General features: G+C 33.6%; 2 protein-coding genes across 3 annotated transcripts in view; both read right to left on the bottom strand.

Moving 5' to 3' along the window:
• Positions 1 to 520, bottom strand: part of LOC139894597 (uncharacterized) — a 104,718-nt gene extending 104,198 nt beyond the window's left edge. The window contains exon 1 of the mRNA XM_071877983.1: positions 469 to 520. The gene's annotated coding sequence lies outside the window, so the exon portion shown is untranslated. The remainder of the gene's footprint in view (positions 1 to 468) is intronic.
• LOC139894598 (uncharacterized) overlaps positions 1 to 17,426 on the bottom strand; it is a 154,774-nt gene that overhangs the window by 5,122 nt on the left and 132,226 nt on the right. The window lies entirely within an intron of this gene.

The raw sequence follows: 17,426 nt of genomic DNA on the forward strand, positions 1-17,426 counted from the left end.
AGTAATCACAAATCACATGTTTAATAAGTAATCACATGTGACTAACATTGATATGGGCCCAAAAAAAGTAGTGATCTAAGATTCTAAGTCGTTTCAGCAAGGGTCACAAATGATTTTCCTATTATATGTGTAGAGTAAAGTACTGATCCTTTATAACGTTTTAACTTGAAATGATAGGCACCAGTCATTGTTAGCCCTAAAATATCAACTACTCAATTCTAAACATAATAGCTCATATCCTAAACATATAAAACAAATCATTTTATACAAAGGCTAGTCAATTTCATATTACTATTCTTTATACAAGTGACAATATTCGTTCACAGCTTGTTTCCTCATAGACAATAGAGGACATCGATAATATGATAATTACATATTTTGTATGTGAATAATAAAATTGCTGTAAAACCTAACGAAAAAGTTTGAGATTTCAATCAGGAGAAAGATAAGACGAAGAAGGAAGCTTACTGTTTACAACTCAGTATAGTACAGAACGAAACCACTGCGATTCACGATTTTTTAGGGTTTGGAGGAAATGGTGAATTGGGCTGACCTTTTACTTTTATGAAAAAATCTACCTAAAAAAACTAGGTAAAAACTAAATAGTTGTAATCCATTGTTTGAAATCAATGGACCAATGATAGCGCGACATGTGACGCGAAAATCACATGCGATTGAAAAAAAAAACAAAAAGATTTCAAAAAAAACATTTTTTTAGAAAAAAAATTCGAAAGTTTTTTTTTTTAATTTTTCTTTATAAAATCACATGTGATTCTGAATATCAATTACAGACTGTAAACCCAATCACATGTGATTATTCATGGCAAATTCAATCACATGTGATTGTGCAGGTAAATCACATGTGATTGTAAAAAAAAATTAATTTTTTTTAAAAAAAAGAATTTTTTGAAAAAAAACTTGAATTTTTTTTAAATCACATGTGATTTTCGCACCACATGTCGCGCTCTCATTAATCTTTTGAATCTCAACTTAATCTATGGATTTAAATGAATATTTTTCAAAAACTAAAAGCTACTTTAATAGAATTAAGGTTTGAGAAAAAAAAAAATCATACTAGTAATATTTTGCCATTTAACTTTTTATTTTTTCAGTTCCGCCTACTATGTAAAACACTTATATACATGTAAAAAGTTAAAAGATTACAACCGACAATAGTGCAAGGCTCGGAAGCAGTAAACAAACCCTATCAAACTACCTAGCTAAAGCTAACTAAACCAGAGCCTTGCGAAATCGGTCCAAAAGAAAAACAAAACCTATAAACGGCTCCCAAAAAAAAAAGATAACAAATCGTTAACAAATAACCTATAACAAAATAACAAACGAACCAATCTAACTTGCAACCGCCTTACATTTTTGACTCTTAACGATCAGTTTAATAACTTTATCAGGATCGGTCTCGAGAATTTAAGTACCTAGAACAAAGTGAAAAAGGGCCCTTAGGCCTTAACAATTGGTATAAGCTTTTTTTTAAAAGACCTTTGGGTCTTGCTAGCTAGTGCTAGTGGACTTTGATTTTTTTTGTAGGCCGTTTATTGTTGTGTTTGGTCCTATTGTCTTCGAATTATCTTCTTCAGTTGTGTTTCCCTAGTTCTCATGTTTCACAAATCTCCAATTGTATTCGTATCCGTATATATATAAAAATAAGCCCCTAAAAACATCGTGCCCTAAGCGGTCGATCGGTTGTTCCCCCTCCGGGCCTCCCCTAAACTTTACAATCTACCTTTAAAACGGTTTAAAGTATTACCCATACGAGACCTGAACGAATATGACAAAACATTATTTGAAGCGCTACTAATGAGAATTCGTGCCACCGAATGAGGGATCAATCCACGATTTTGCTAAGCCTGAGAAAAAAACCACCATTCCCTTTCGAGTCTTCTACTTCGTCTTCATCACTCAATACATACCCATATTCGCTCGCCTAATAACACAAAGAATTAACGCGTTTTTTCCTTCTTTTTTTAAGTATCAACAACGACATGTTTAACAGCCGAAACCTTCACGAACTTGAACCCGATTTTCGATGGACTAACAAAAGGAGATTCTGCCTTACATGAGCAATTTGGGATGTCATTTAAAACCACGTCATCGGACAAATATCCGAATTTTATCCCAGAACAATTACCGTCCAACATCGGGCCCAAATCTGTATCAACCCTTGTCTTAAGCACGATATAGTTTCAGAAATTGAAACAAGGGGTGCACAATTAACTTAAGCAAGATTCGAGAAATAAAGCAAAGAAGAAGGAGCACTCGAAGCCACACTTGGATTCACCTCTGCTTGACGATCAACGACCACATCTTCAACCGAATGCTATCACAAATCGATTTATGACTCTATTAAACGTTGATCATAAGCCTCGAACATAACACGGTTTAGGAAACTCAAATATGATACTTCAGAGACCCAAACATTGCATACCGAGCTATCCGTAATCTATGTACAAACGTCCACTTCAACTCACTCATGAATATGCTTCGGGTTTGATGTTTTGATGAACACAAAAAGAGATACAATGCTCCCCTAAAGAAGAAGATGACTTAGTCACTGCAATGATTTCGCCAAAAAAGATCACCGACCTCCGTAGCACTATCTTTCGAAGCACACAATGCCATAATGCATCGGTTATGTAAGTAACTAGAGGGGGTGAATGTAACGACCCGTCCTAATCCATAAGAATGAATACAATAACATAAGATTACATTGCGAGGTATTTGACCTCTATATGATACATTTTACAAACATTGCATTCGTTTTAAAAGACAAACTTTCATTACATCGAAAGTTGACAGGCATGCATACCATTTTATAATATCCAACTATGTAACATCCCGTTTTTCCCATACATATTTAAAGGTACATACTTAATCGTAGTACGTTTATAACTCGTTAGTTTATGTGTGAATGTATATGTATACGTATAGATACAAATATATATATATATACTTGAGAATGCATGCATGTGGAAGTTTATACATGGGTTTTTATGGTACTAAGTCATGTGAGACGTAAATGTGAAGTTTAGACATATGTGGGAAGCGAGGACGGGGCGTACAAGCCAAATATTTAATCGTTAAATTTGTTGTCGAGAAAACGATCAGGCACAGGCCTTTGCCGCGCCGCGGAAGTCCTGGTCGCGTCGCGGTATTCAACTGAAATCAAGGTCAGGAGGCCTGCTAAACAGGTCGAAATATCTTTGTATTGTAGCGCCTCGATGACCTCAGCCGCGCCGCGGCATCTCAAGCAAAACGAAGTCAGGAAGCATGCTATGGAGGGTCAGTTTTTCCTTTATGTGTCGCGCCGCGACAAATGGCGCCGCGCCGCGGCAGTTCTGCTGAACTGATTCCGGATTTAGCTCATTTTAAGTGATTTTAAGGGGCAAATTGGTAATTTGACGTATAGAGCTGATGGGAGCATTTAATCTCCACCACTTATCCATTTTCCTCATTTCTTTTCTATTTTCTTCCTCCATTTTACTCTCAAACATAAAAACCCATTTAAATTCAAGTGAGATTTGTGAATGAAGAATTGAAAGTTGATCTTTGGAGCAAGAATTAAAGTTGTTCTCCTTGTTCTTAGCTACAAGTGGATAGTGTTGGTAAGTCTTAATTCCATGTTTTGAGTTTTAATTAGTTTATGCTAGGGTTTGGTTCATTTGGAACTTGTAAGACCCATTTGGGGGTAATATGGGTGGATTTGGGTTATGTTGATGAAAGGAAACCCTAAATAGCTATAATCTAGGGTTTGGTCTTATGATTTGAGATTGAAAGTGTTAAATGGTGTTTTTAGTCACTAATACACTTGTAATTGAAGGAGGAATTGTAAATGGGTCATGTTTGACTAAAATTGTAAGTTTAAGTATTTAAAATGGGTCGAAAGAGTAATGTTGACCTAGTTTGGGCGAAATGGGTATGTATTACCCTAAGTTTGCGTTAGTAGACTTTACATCACTAGCTTTAGTGATTTAATATGTGTCTTGGCCATTTATGGGCGGTTTTTGTGTAGTTGGGTTATTTAATGCGAATTGGGTCATTAAATGCTCAAGTTTAAGTAATGTGGTTAGCTCCACTAGTTGTGTAATGAAAGTGTACTTAATGTATTAGGTACATTGCTTTGAAGTTCGGAAGTGCATAATCATCATCCTTGTATTAAGGTGAGTGGAATAATTATGCGTGTACGTATATAATGTATTTATTTGTGATGTTATGCGAGGTGTATATGAAATAGCTTATATTTTACTAGGAAAAACTATTAAATACGATATAATTTTACACAAGATATTTATTTATTTATAGAATGGATATACTTAAACCTTGCTACAACACTTATAGGCAGTGTACCTAATCGTACAGTAGTGTAGTTTTTAGTAAGTCCGGTTCGTTCCACAGGAAAAATCTTTAAATAAAGCTTAACGCTATATTAGTTTTAATTTATAAAAATATAAATATATATATAAGTAATATTATTATTATAAAGGGGGTTTTTACCGTTTAATGACCGGTTTATCGATTTTTAAAACTTTAGTCGCAGTTAAAACCTAATGTAAAATATTAAAAATAAATACAACTTAATTTAAAGCGTAAAATAAATAACGATAATGAAATTGCAATAAATAAAAGTGCGATAAAATAAACTTGTGATAATTAAAAATACGATAATTAAAAGTGCAATTAAATACAATAACAATAAATAAAAGTACGATAATTAATAGTGCAATTAAATATAAAATAAAGGAAACTAAATATGAAATAAAAGAATTATGCTTATTTAAACTTCCGTAATCATGATGTTTGACGTGTTGATTTTAGTTTTATGCCCATGGGTTAATTGTCCTTTGTCCTGGATTATTTAATATGTCTGTCTGGTTTTTGTCCATAACAGTCCATCAGTCATAAATATAAAGTGCGAGTATCCTCGTCAAATTATCCTTATACCCGAAGTCAAATATTCCAACTAATTGGGGACTTAAACTGTAACAAGGTTTTATTACTTTGTTTAATAATTACACCAGGTTATCGACTGTGTGTAACCCAAGATTTTAATACTTTGTTATCAATTATGCCAAGTGTCCTTGTACATAATTTCACCCCTGTTTTAATAATTCCATAGACTATTAATTCATTCCCGTGTCCGGTTAAATGAACGATTATTCGTACATATAAATATCCCGCCCATCGTGTCCGATCGAGTGTATATGGTTATTTATAGGGACGTCCAATTGTAAATCTTTATATTAAAATTAACAAACTATCATTTAGTTAAACAAATATAAAGCCCATTAATAGCCCATAGTCTAATTTCCACAAGTGTTTTTCTTTTGTCCAAACCCTAATTATGGTACAAAACCCAATTACCCAATTTTAATATTTTTAACCCAACATCATGATTACTTCGGATTAAATAAGCATAATAATAACTTAGCTACGAGACATTAAATTAAAAAGGTTGAACATAACTTACAATGATTAAAAATAGCGTAGCGTTACACGGACAGAATTTCGACTTACACCCTTACAACATTCGCTAACATACCCTTATTATTAGGATTTAAAATTAAAATTAAAATTAAAATTAAAATATATATATACGTTTATATATAGATAGAGAGATTGATGGATTTTGGATATTTAAAACGATCAAAATGCGTTGCCTTTTATAGGCAGATTTGGATTTGAGTGCTCCGCGAGTCGCGCCCAATTTCCCCTTCAAACTCCGCGAGTCGCGGAGTTTGAATTTCCAGCTCACTCCAATTTGGATCTTAGCTTTGCCGACATAATATATATATAAATATAAAATATAAATAATTAATATAATTATTTATATATTATATTATATTCTTGTGCATAGTAAACTTATAATTTTTAGTCCGTTACGTCGCGCGTTGAGAGTTGACTCATGTCCTGGTTCCGAATTTTCAAACGTCCTTGCGTACTATTTTATATCGTGTACTTTGCGTTTTGTAACTTGTACTCTTGTCATTTTTAGACGTTTTTCATCAATAATTTGAACCTTTTTGATTGTATCTTGTACTTTTTAGCTTTTTGGACCTTTCCGTCTTCAATTTATTAAATCTGCCTTTTGTCTTCACCTTTTAATATTTAAACGAATATCACTTGTAAATAGAACAATTTTCAACTAAAATCTTGTCTTTCTTGAGGAATAATGCTATAAAATATGTGTTCATTTTTAGCATTATCAATATTCCCACACTTAAGCGTTGCTTGTCCTCAAGCAATATAGTCTTGAAATAAAAATACTTGAATCACTTCTTTATTCTTCACACTTTGTACATCAGTGATTTCAATACGGCGGTATGAACAATGATAGTAACGTTGTGGTTTACAGTCCCACATGACTATAAAAATTTAGATCCATTAAGGACATTGGATCTTTATGAAAACATTTGATCTCTTGAAAATTCAATCTAGCTTTTACCCTAGATAAGTTTTCCGGAATAACCCTTCACCGGTGTTTGCAAATTCTTTTTGTAGGTTTGGTGGGTTTCAGATTTGAAAATTTTAGCTCAAAACTTGTGGTTTTGTGTCACCCACTTGCTAACCTTGTATTGGAAAAGCAACACGTCCAGTATACTTGTTCCGTATATTACCTTTCAGTAAACTACTGTTCGGTTGTAAAGGAAAGCGTTGAACAAGCAACTGTTAAGGCAATGTCCCCTGACATTCTTTTAATTATGGTCTATAACGTATCGGATGCAATTACTATCCTTGGTAGGAGCAATAGTAAAGCTCACCCTTATAATTTTTCGGTCTGGCACAAGGTCCTGTCTTCGACCATGCTATGCAACCACCGTTCTTACGGTTGACACCCGATTTAGTTCAGGTGACCTAATGAATTCCAGGTGAATTCCTAGGATTTTACGTTCAATGGTAATGAACGCATTGAAAATGGGTTTTCAGAAAACAAATCGGTTTTAATTTTTGATCAAAATACTTTCTCGTTCAAGCTCGAGTTTAGATATCATTGAATTCCATGAGTTTGAATTCTCAATCTTTAAGGTTAATCTCAAGGATTGAGTAATATCAGTCTTAAAAGCTGATTTTTGATCTTTTAAGGAGATTATCCTTTCTGGGGATCTGATTCATTAGTCTTATCAAGCTAATTTGCACGGTGCCCCCCATTGTACGAGATAAATCCTTCTCATGGTTAGGATAAATCTGACCACTTGGCGACCCTGTTTGATGCTGAGGTCCGTGGATTTCCTGCTGATTTTAGTGATGACTTTTCTAGATTTTTCGTCAACCTACAGCTGGTCTGGACGACAACTTCATGACCTAAATCAAGAAGCGCGTTTCTTTTTCGAAAGACTTTACTTCCTTTTAATGATGGAATTGATTCATCGTGTAGATCCATCCCTTCTTTTCTTTCATTGGGTAAAACAGTTAATTATCGTCCAAAACAAAAGTATTTTCAATTATTTGTACAAAAATATGTGATATATATTTTGAATAACTTGGTAAAAATTTCCCACACTTGGCTTTTATTTTCTTTTCTTTGCCTTTTTATTTTCCTCTATTCCATTCTTAAATGAATTCTAACATTTTGGGTTGTTTCTCAATTTATGTCCTTTCCGAGGTAACGATAATTTCGGTATTAACACCTAGTTTTCATCGTTCATAAATATGTATAAACATGATTTTAAATTCATTTAGTTGAAAAATTTGAAAATTTTTACTAGAATTGGGTAGTCAGTATATAAGACTAGGGCTGTTCTTTGTTATCAGAGAGCACTAGATTCTAATACAACTACTGCGTTACTAGTATTTTTAATGGTAACCAAGTGTTTAAATAAAAAAATTTTAAAATCCGAAAGAATTTAACCACTTCCCACACTTAAGATCTTGCAATGCCCTCATTTGCAAGAAATCAGTAACAATTTAAATTATTGAGGGTGATTAGCGCAGAAAATGATTAAATTTTACCATAGTTTCCAAACATATTGTTGTTTGTGTTGAATGGTAAATAGTGCACATCATTTGTTCATTCCGTTTGTTGTTATATCATATTTATTTTGCATCTTGTTGTCAAAATTAGTTGCTTTTGCTGAACTTAATGCGAGTCTTTGAAAATGCGTTGTTTTACCCTGTTGTGTACATAAGATAAACTGCAATCATATATACATATTTTTGAAGTTTGGTATATTACCCCACATTCAAAAATTATTAAAATCTAATAATAAAAGTTAGAAAATTATAAAAACTATTACAATATCAACATAAGTGCTAAATGTAGTAACATTACAAAAATAAAATAAATAAAACTAAATAAACTAGGGTTGATATTGATACCAGTAGGGGTTCCATGCATAACCATATGTGTTATAGAATGCTTCAGCTGGGTTATAAGTAGGATACGGTGGTTGAATTTCTATAGACCAGGGAGGAAATATGGGCTTTGGAGTAGGAATATAGTTTCTACCTACATGTTGGCAATGAGCTATGATGTGGTTTTGATGAACTTGCCAATCTTCAAATGCTCGATGTCTAGCATTTTCATATTCTTGTGAAGCTATAAACCTTTGCATTTCTGTCATTTCATTTCCCCCTCCCACATTACCTGGCTGTTGATTCTTTCAACCTGTGGATGTCTTCCATTATATGCTACTGCGGCGTTATTTCGCCTCTTCAAAACCTTAGCACCATGATATACATTTAAACCAATTGTATCGCGGGGTTCTGGTTATTCGATTAATAATCCCCCCTGACTTATATCCACATCGAGATACTCAGCAATTAATGTAATAAATATGCCACCTCCTATTATACTGTGCGGTCTCATCCCCCTAACCATAGCTGATAAATAATAACCCACACAATAAGGTATACTTACAGCGCTTTGTGGGTCTCGAATACACATGTGGTAAAATAAATCTTGCTCATTTACCTTTTCCTTATTTTTACCTCGCTGTGTAATCGAGTTTGCTAGAAACCTGTGAATTACTCTTAACTCAGCTCTATCTATATCCGTATAAGAGTAATTTCCCCCTTTAAATCGGTGATGGCTAGTCATTTGACTCCATACACCATGCGTATCAAAATTTTCATCAATCTTCCTACCATTTAATATCAACCCTTGACAATCGGCAGATGCTAGCTCCTCAGTCGTATATATACGTAAGGCCTGAGCCATGTCTAGTAGAGACATGTGGCGCATCGAACCTCCTAACAAAAATCTAATAAAAGTTCGATCGGTTAAAGTAGCTACCCGATCATTTATTTCTATACTACACAATAATTCTTCACACCATACTTTATATACAGGTCTACGCATGTTGAATAATCGTACCCAATCGTTAAAAGTAGAATTACCATACCTCTGTGTAAGTAATTCTCTAATCCGTTCGCCCAATCCTACAGCTTCTAACGGTTCCCATTCTATTACCCTAGGTACTTCAACAGCTTTAGAATGAAGAGTGTGCAAGCCCCTTTGGTATTTTGGATAATCTATCCAACGTCTGTCTAATCCTAAGTTCGGGTGCAAATCTTCCACGTGCATATCTGAAAATGTCATAACTGGATGAGGTATATCTTGTTTGTAATAGTTATCAACATCCTGTTGTTCCGCATTCTCAGGAGGAGCAATGCGAGCTTGGGATGAAGATTCACCCCTTTCAGTCTGCAAAACACATCAAACACAATTTATGTGCATCCAAATATGCATTAGTGTCAGCAAAATCATCAATCAAAATAATTACAATGACATGTTCAATTTATATCAAACTTATGCTCATTTTCATATTTTTATCAAATCTACACTTTTTCAAATAAGCATATACGAAAATATTCACCAAGTTCATAAGCATTCAACTTAAATAACATGTCAAAATATTCATTATTAGCAATTAAACAAGTTTCAAATGGCATTATCTCTCAAAAATGAAGTTCATGAATTTTAGACTTGAAAAAGTCCACTTTAATTCTCAAAAATCATGTTTAGGCTCAAAGTTTGGATCATTTAACTACCTAAACATGTTACACCACTTAATTTAGCAATAATTCATGACAAAAATCGGCCATAACCTGTTTATATCAAAAAGCCCCAAATTGCTCAAGAACACAAACCCTAGATTACTCAAAATTTGAAGTTTAAGGCTTCTAATCATGTTAAATAGCATCAATCTAGGTTATACAAGCATAATACATAAGCAATTTAAGCATAATTACACTAAAAAGCATCAAAATCGAATTGGGTATAAAATTGCTCAAGAACACTAATTTTCGGATTAAATGGTTGTTTTGATGAAGAAATTACCATTTTCCTTGAGTAATTCCTTGATAGCATCCTTCTCAACATGATTTTGTGAAAGATTTGATAAAAAAATGGTGAAAAAAATTCGGATTTGTGTGTGTTTTTGGGTTTATTTTCGCAGTATTTTGGGGTGTGGGTGTGGATACTGATCTGTTCGATCAGTTTATATTTTTTTTTTCTGGAATTTTGATGCTCCGCGAGTCGCGGTGTTTATCCTTATCAAACTCCGCGAGTCGCGGCATTTAATATATATATATATATATATATATATATATATATATATATATATATATATATATATATATATATATATATATATATATATATATATATATATTATAAAAATCTTATACTAATTAAAATCTATAATTAATTAAATTTTAAAAATTTTGTTTCTTTTTAGGATGAGGGCGCTTCGGATCGATGTCCTAGTCCGTCCCTCGACAAAATTTTAAAATTTGTCAATTTAAAGCGCGGTTTTAAAAGCAAAGATTTTTGGGTTTTTTTTAATGTTTTTGGCATACTTTAATTCAATAAGATTAAAAATAATGATAATAAAAGTTCTCGTCCCTCCCTCGGGTAAAGCAATTTCGGTTCAACGACCCAGTCTTCAACTTACGACGAATTTTTAAAAATCATATTTTTAACTTAGCAAAATAAAGTAATTTTTTTTTGTTTTTTAATTCACACAACTTAAATTTAAAATGCATAAAATTCAAAATTAATATTAAAAATTCACACCAAACTTAAATTTAATTTTGTTTTTATACATACAAACTTATATTAAAAATATTAATTTTTCAAATATTTACAATTTTAAATATATTGATTTAAAAAGTTTACAATATCAATTTAAGATTTATATATTAATTTTAAAAACATGGTAAAAATAAAATTAAAAATCTTTTTGGCTTTTATCCCACTTTAATCAATTAAATATTATCAAAAATATACGCCCCTCTTTTCGGTAAAGTAATTTCGGTTCCATAACCTAACTTAACTCATGACGAATTTTTGAAATATTTTAAGTTGATTGATTAAAGATATTTATACCTTAAGAATAAACGTTAAATTTCGCAGTGATGTAATAAATTTTTGTATGATATCAATAATTTCGGTCGCAAGACCTAATTTCATCGAATACCAATTTAATACTTTATAGCGAATAAATTAGCGTTTATTATCAAAAGGTTAAAAATAAAAATAAAAATAAAAACTGTACAAACTTACCTGTGAAATAGTATTATTAGTGATATGCTCTAGCCCACTCATAAGATAGTCGGACTAATTGGTTTTCCATGGCTACATAGGCGTAACCTCGAGCATTTAATGTTTTTTCTTCTAAACATATGAACGGTCCATCTCTGCATAAAGTAACAAATTCGGTGTTTGAATAGGTTTGATTATTTGAACATTTACCTTCGTGTGACCATTTTCTGCATTTGTGACATCTTTCAAGGTGTCGTGCTCTTCTTTTCGCTGCGGATTTTGATTTTCCTTTACCAAATTGTAACTTATTATTTTCGCATCTGGATTCTTTTCTTACTCCGTCCAATTTTTCTCTGATTACTGATACCAGTTCATTCGGTAGTGTGTCATTATTACGTTTAGTAATCAAAGCGTGTAGCATTAGACCATGGTTCAGTTCACAGGAAGTCTTCATTTCGTAAAAACCTAAAAAAATAAAAATTCAGAATGGGGGGAGAAGACTAGTTCTTTAGGGTCTGCTAGGGAAAGACCATTCGGGTTCCATTTTCGAGAACTACACGAAAACAGAAAATCTAACTCTAACAGAAATACATATTATCCTTTAAAGACTTGATTATCCCCACACTTAGTTAGCTGTGGTATCAAAATTGTGATTAACTTCGTTATCAATTTCCATCGGACTATCTATGTAATGTTTAACTCTGTGACCATTAACTTTAAATTCAATCCCATTTGAATTTATTAATTCTATCGTTCCGTATGGGAAAACTCTTTTGACTATGAATGGTCCAGACCATCTTGATTTCAATTTTCCAGGAAATAGCTTGAATCGTGAATTGAAAAGAAGAACTCTGTCTCCTTCTTTAAATTCTTTTGAACTTCTGATTCTTTTATCATGCCATTTCTTCGTTCTTTCTTTATAGATTAACGAATTTTCGTATGCTTCATGTCTTAATTCTTTTAATTCGTTTAATTAACTTAACCGTAGTCGTCCAGCTTCATGTAAATCAAGATTACATGTCTTCAAAGCCCAAAATGCTTTGTGTTCAATTTCTACTGGAAGATGACATGCTTTTTCGTAAACGAGTCTAAAAGGTGTGGTTCCAATTGGAGTTTTGTAGGCTGTTCTAAAAGTCCAGAGTGCATCCTCTAACTTAATGGACCATTACTTCAGATTTGATCCTACGGTTTTTTCTAGAATACGTTTTAAAGCTCAGTTGGTATTTTCAACTTGTCCACTTGTTTGTGGATGATAAGCAGTGTAGATTTTATGAGTTACTCCATATCTTTTAAGAACTTTCTCAAGTTGATTATTATAGAAATGAGTACCCCGATCACTTATTAAAGCTTTCGGTGTTCCAAACCTTGCAAAAAGACGTTTTAAAAAGTTGACTACAACTCGTGCATCGTTAGTTGGGAGAGCTTGTGCTTCCGCCCATTTAGATACACAATCAATGGCAACGAGAATGTATAGATTATTATGCAATTTTGGAAATGGACCCATAAAGTCAATACCCCAAACGTCAAATACTTCACATACTTGAATGACATTTTGTGGCATTTCATCACGTTGACTTATTTTTTCGGCCCTTTGACAAGCATCACAGGATTTGCAAAGAAGGTGTGCGTCTTTGAAAATTGTAGGCCAATAGAATCCAGCATCATAAACTTTTCTTGCTGTGAGTTGAGGCCCATAATGCCCTCCTGTTGGTCCTGTATGACAATGGTTTAAGATTTGATTGGCTTCATCTCCGAATACACATCGGCGTATTATTCCATCTGGACAACTTTTAAACAAATGTGGATCTTCCCAGAAATAGTGTTTTATATCACTAAAGAATTTCTTTCGTTTTTGGTATGATAATCCTTTTTCAAGGAATCCACATACTAAGTAGTTTGCATAGTCTGCAAACCATGGTATTTCATTATAATCTATCTTCAATAGATATTCATCAGGAAAGTTGTCTTGTATGGCTGATTCATTTAGAACTTCTAATTCAGGATTTTCAAGACGAGAAAGATGATCGGCTGCGAGATTTTCTGCTCCCTTTTTATCTCGAATTTCAATATCAAACTCTTGTAATAGTAAGATGCAACGGATTAATCGTGGTTTGGCATCTTGTTTCGAAAATAGGTATCTAAGAGCCGAATGGTCGGTATAGACCACCGTTTTTGCTAGAACGAGATATGAACGAAATTTGTCAAAAGCAAAGACAATAGCAAGGAGTTCTTTTTCAGTAGTTGTATAATTTGTTTGTGCTCCTTGTAATGTCTTACTAGCATAATATATAGGTTGAAATCATTTTTCAATCCTTTGTCCTAAAACGGCTCCCATTGCAAAATCACTTGCATCGCACATAAGTTCAAACGGTAGATTCCAATTTGGAGTTATCATGATCGGCGCATTAGTGAGTTTTTCTTTAAGAATATTAAAAGATTTAATGCATTCATCTGAAAAGATGAATGGAGCATCCTTTTCTAGGAGTTTATTCATAGGAGTGGCAATTTTAGAAAAATCTTTTATGAAACGTCGGTAAAAACCGGCATGCCCTAGAAAACTCCTAACTCCTCTAACATTAGTGGGATGTGGAAGTTTAGCAATTACATCTACTTTAGCTCAATCCACTTCAATTCCTTCCTTTAAAATTTTATGACCAAGAACGATGCCTTCTTTAACCATGAAATAGCATTTCTCCCAATTAAGAACTAGATTTGATTGTTCACATCTAATAAGCATTCGTTCAAGATTAACTAAACATGATTTAAATGTATCACCGAAGACTGAAAAGTCATCCATGAAAACTTCCATGCATTCTTCTATCATGTCGTGAAAAATCGCCATCATGCACCTTTGAAAGGTTGCAGGGGCGTTGCAAAGTCCAAATGGCATGCGTTTGTAAGCAAAAGTACCATAAGGGCATGTGAATGTGGTTTTCTCTTGGTCTTCGGGTGCTATTGGAATTTGAAAATATACGGAAAAACCATCTAGAAAACAATAGTAACTGTTTCCGGCTAATCTTTCCAACATTTGATCAATAAAAGGTAAGGGAAAGTGATCTTTTCTGGTGGCGTCATTTAATTTTCTATAATCAATATACACACGCCATCCTGTTACAGTCCTAGTAGGAATAAGCTCATTTTTCTCATTTGTAATGACAGTCATGCCACCCTTCTTAGGCACGCATTGAACTTGGCTTACCCATGGACTATCAGAAATTGGATAAATTAAACCTGCATCTAGCAGTTTAATAATTTCTTTCTTAACTACATCTTGCATATTAGGACTTAGTCTTCGTTGGCGTTGCACATACGTTTTATGACCTTCTTCCATAAGGATTTTATGTGTGCAATACGAAGGACTTATTCCTTTAATATCATGAATCTTCCATGCAATGGCTGGTTTATGAGCTTTCAACACAGAAATGAGTTGTGATTTCTCATTTTCAGTAAGAGAAGACGATATTATTACAGGTAATTCAGATTCACCATGTAAATAAGCATATTCCAAATGGTTTGGAAGTGGCTTTAACTCTAATGTTGGTGGTTCTTCTATCGATGATTTATATCGATATCTGTCTTCTTCTTTTAGCATTTGAATTTCTTCTGTTGTTGGTTCATATCCATTAGCCATTAGTGAAGCTAACATTTCAGTTTCATCAATTGGTTCAGTACTTTCTCCTAAAGAACATTCTCCTGTTCCTTGTAATTCTGGAAATTCTTCTAACAATTCTGCATGTGATTCTATAGTTTGAATATAATAACATGTATCATCTGCAGATTGCGGTTGTTGCATTGCTCTATCAACTGAAAAGGTAACACTCTCGTCCTCTATACTTAGGGTCAGTTTCTTACCGAACACGTCTATCATTGCTTTAGCCGTGTTTAAGAATGGTCTTCCTAATATGAGAGGAACTTGAGAATCTTCTTCCATGTCCAGAACCACAAAATCTACTGGAAATACTAAAGTACCAACTTTAACTAGCATGTTTTCCATTATCCCTCTAGGATATTTTATTGATCGATCGGCTAGTTGTATGCTTATTCTTGTTGGTTTCAATTCTCTAAGGACTAGTTTAGTGTATAGTGAATACGGCATTAGATTTATACTAGCACCTAAGTCTGCCAATGCTTCTATTGAACTAAGACTACCCAGAAAACATAGAATTGTGAAACTTCCTGGATCAAATAATTTTTCTGGTATCTTATTCAACAGCACTGCAGAACAATTAGCATTCATAGTAACAGCCGAGAGTTCTTCCATTTTCTTTCTATTTGTGATTAGATCTTTCAGAAATTTAGCATATCTAGGCATTCCTGAAATCACATCAATGAAATGAAGATTTACATTTATCTGTTTAAACATATCCAAGAATTTGGATTGCTCGGCTTCAAGTCTCTCTTTTTTCATTTTACTCGGGTAAGGAAGTGGTGGTTGGTATGGTTTAACATAAGGTTTTACCTTAACTGTGTTATCTTCATTAACCTTTTCAACTACCGGTTCTTTTTCCTTATCTTGTTCAGGTTGTGGTTCTTGTGGAGTAGGAATAGCTTCATCAGAAATTACAGGTATTTCAGGTGGTTTAAGTGTTGTACCACTTCTTGTGGTAATGGCTTTAGCTGTTTCATTCCGGGGGTTAGCATTTGTATCACTAGGTAGACTTCCCGGTTTTCTTTCACCTATTAACCTTGCTAGGTTACTTACTTCTTGTTCTAAGTTTTGAATAGAAGCTTGTTGATTTCTAAATGCTTGAGCATTTTGTTCATTGGTTTGTTTCTGAGATGTGAAAAACTGCGTTTGAGTTTCAACTAGCTTCGTCTTCATATCTTCTAAATTCGGCTTTTTATCATTGATTTGTGGTGGTTTGTTTTGAAAATTAGGTCTTTGCTGGTTGTAAGTATTGTTGGATACTTGTTGATTACTAGGACCTTGTTGGTTGTTGTATGGAACATTTCGGTTATAATTCTGGTTTTGATTGTAAATTGGTCTTGGCGGTTGATAATTATTCTGATAATTATTTCCAGGCCTTTGGTTTATGTATGAAATATTCTCTCTTTGTTCCATTGTTAGTTCAATACTGAGACAATCTTTTGTCAAATGTGGTCCTCCACACTGCTCACAACTAATTCGTATTGAGTGTATATCCTTAGTCATCTTTTCCATTCGTCTCTCGATAGCATCTATCTTTGCGGAAATGGAATCTAAGTCATGGCTAGAATCGGCTCTAGCTGCTTTAGATGATCTAACGATATCTTTTTCTTGGTGCCACTCATGTGAGTGGGAAGCAGTGTTATCAATAATTTTGTAAGCATCAGTTTCTGTTTTCTTCATAATAGAACCACCAGCTGCTATATCTATGTCTTTTCTTGTAGTGATGTCGCATCCTTGGTAGAATATTTGTACTATTTGACAAGTGTCTAAACCATGTTGCGGACATCCTCTTAATAACTTTCAAAATCTGGTCCATGCCTCATATAGAGTTTCGTTTGGTTTCTGTGTGAACGTAACAATTTCTCCTTGAAGTCTTACGGCTTTAGATGCAGGAAAGAATTGTTTAAGAAATTTTTCAACTAAAACATCCCATGTATCAATTGCCCCTTCAGGTAACGATTCCAACCAATCTTTGGCTTCTCCCTTTAAAGTCCAGGGAAATAACATGAGATATATCTGTTCATCCTCAACTTCTCGGATTTTAAATAGTGTGCAGATCCTATTAAAGGTACGAAGATGTTCATTTGGATCTTCCTTCGGCGCACCACTAAATTGGCATTGATTAGTCACAATATGTAGAATTTGTCCTTTGATTTCATAATCTGGCGCATCAATGTCAGGATGAGTAATTGCGTGACCTTGACCAGTGCGTTTAGCTCTCATTCGGTCTTCCATACTTAAAGGTTCAAGATTTTCCATGATTGAATTTGTTGAATCTGA

The sequence above is a fragment of the Rutidosis leptorrhynchoides genome, chromosome 2 (assembly GCF_046630445.1).
Source record: "Rutidosis leptorrhynchoides isolate AG116_Rl617_1_P2 chromosome 2, CSIRO_AGI_Rlap_v1, whole genome shotgun sequence".
NCBI classification, from domain to species: Eukaryota; Viridiplantae; Streptophyta; class Magnoliopsida; order Asterales; family Asteraceae; genus Rutidosis; species Rutidosis leptorrhynchoides.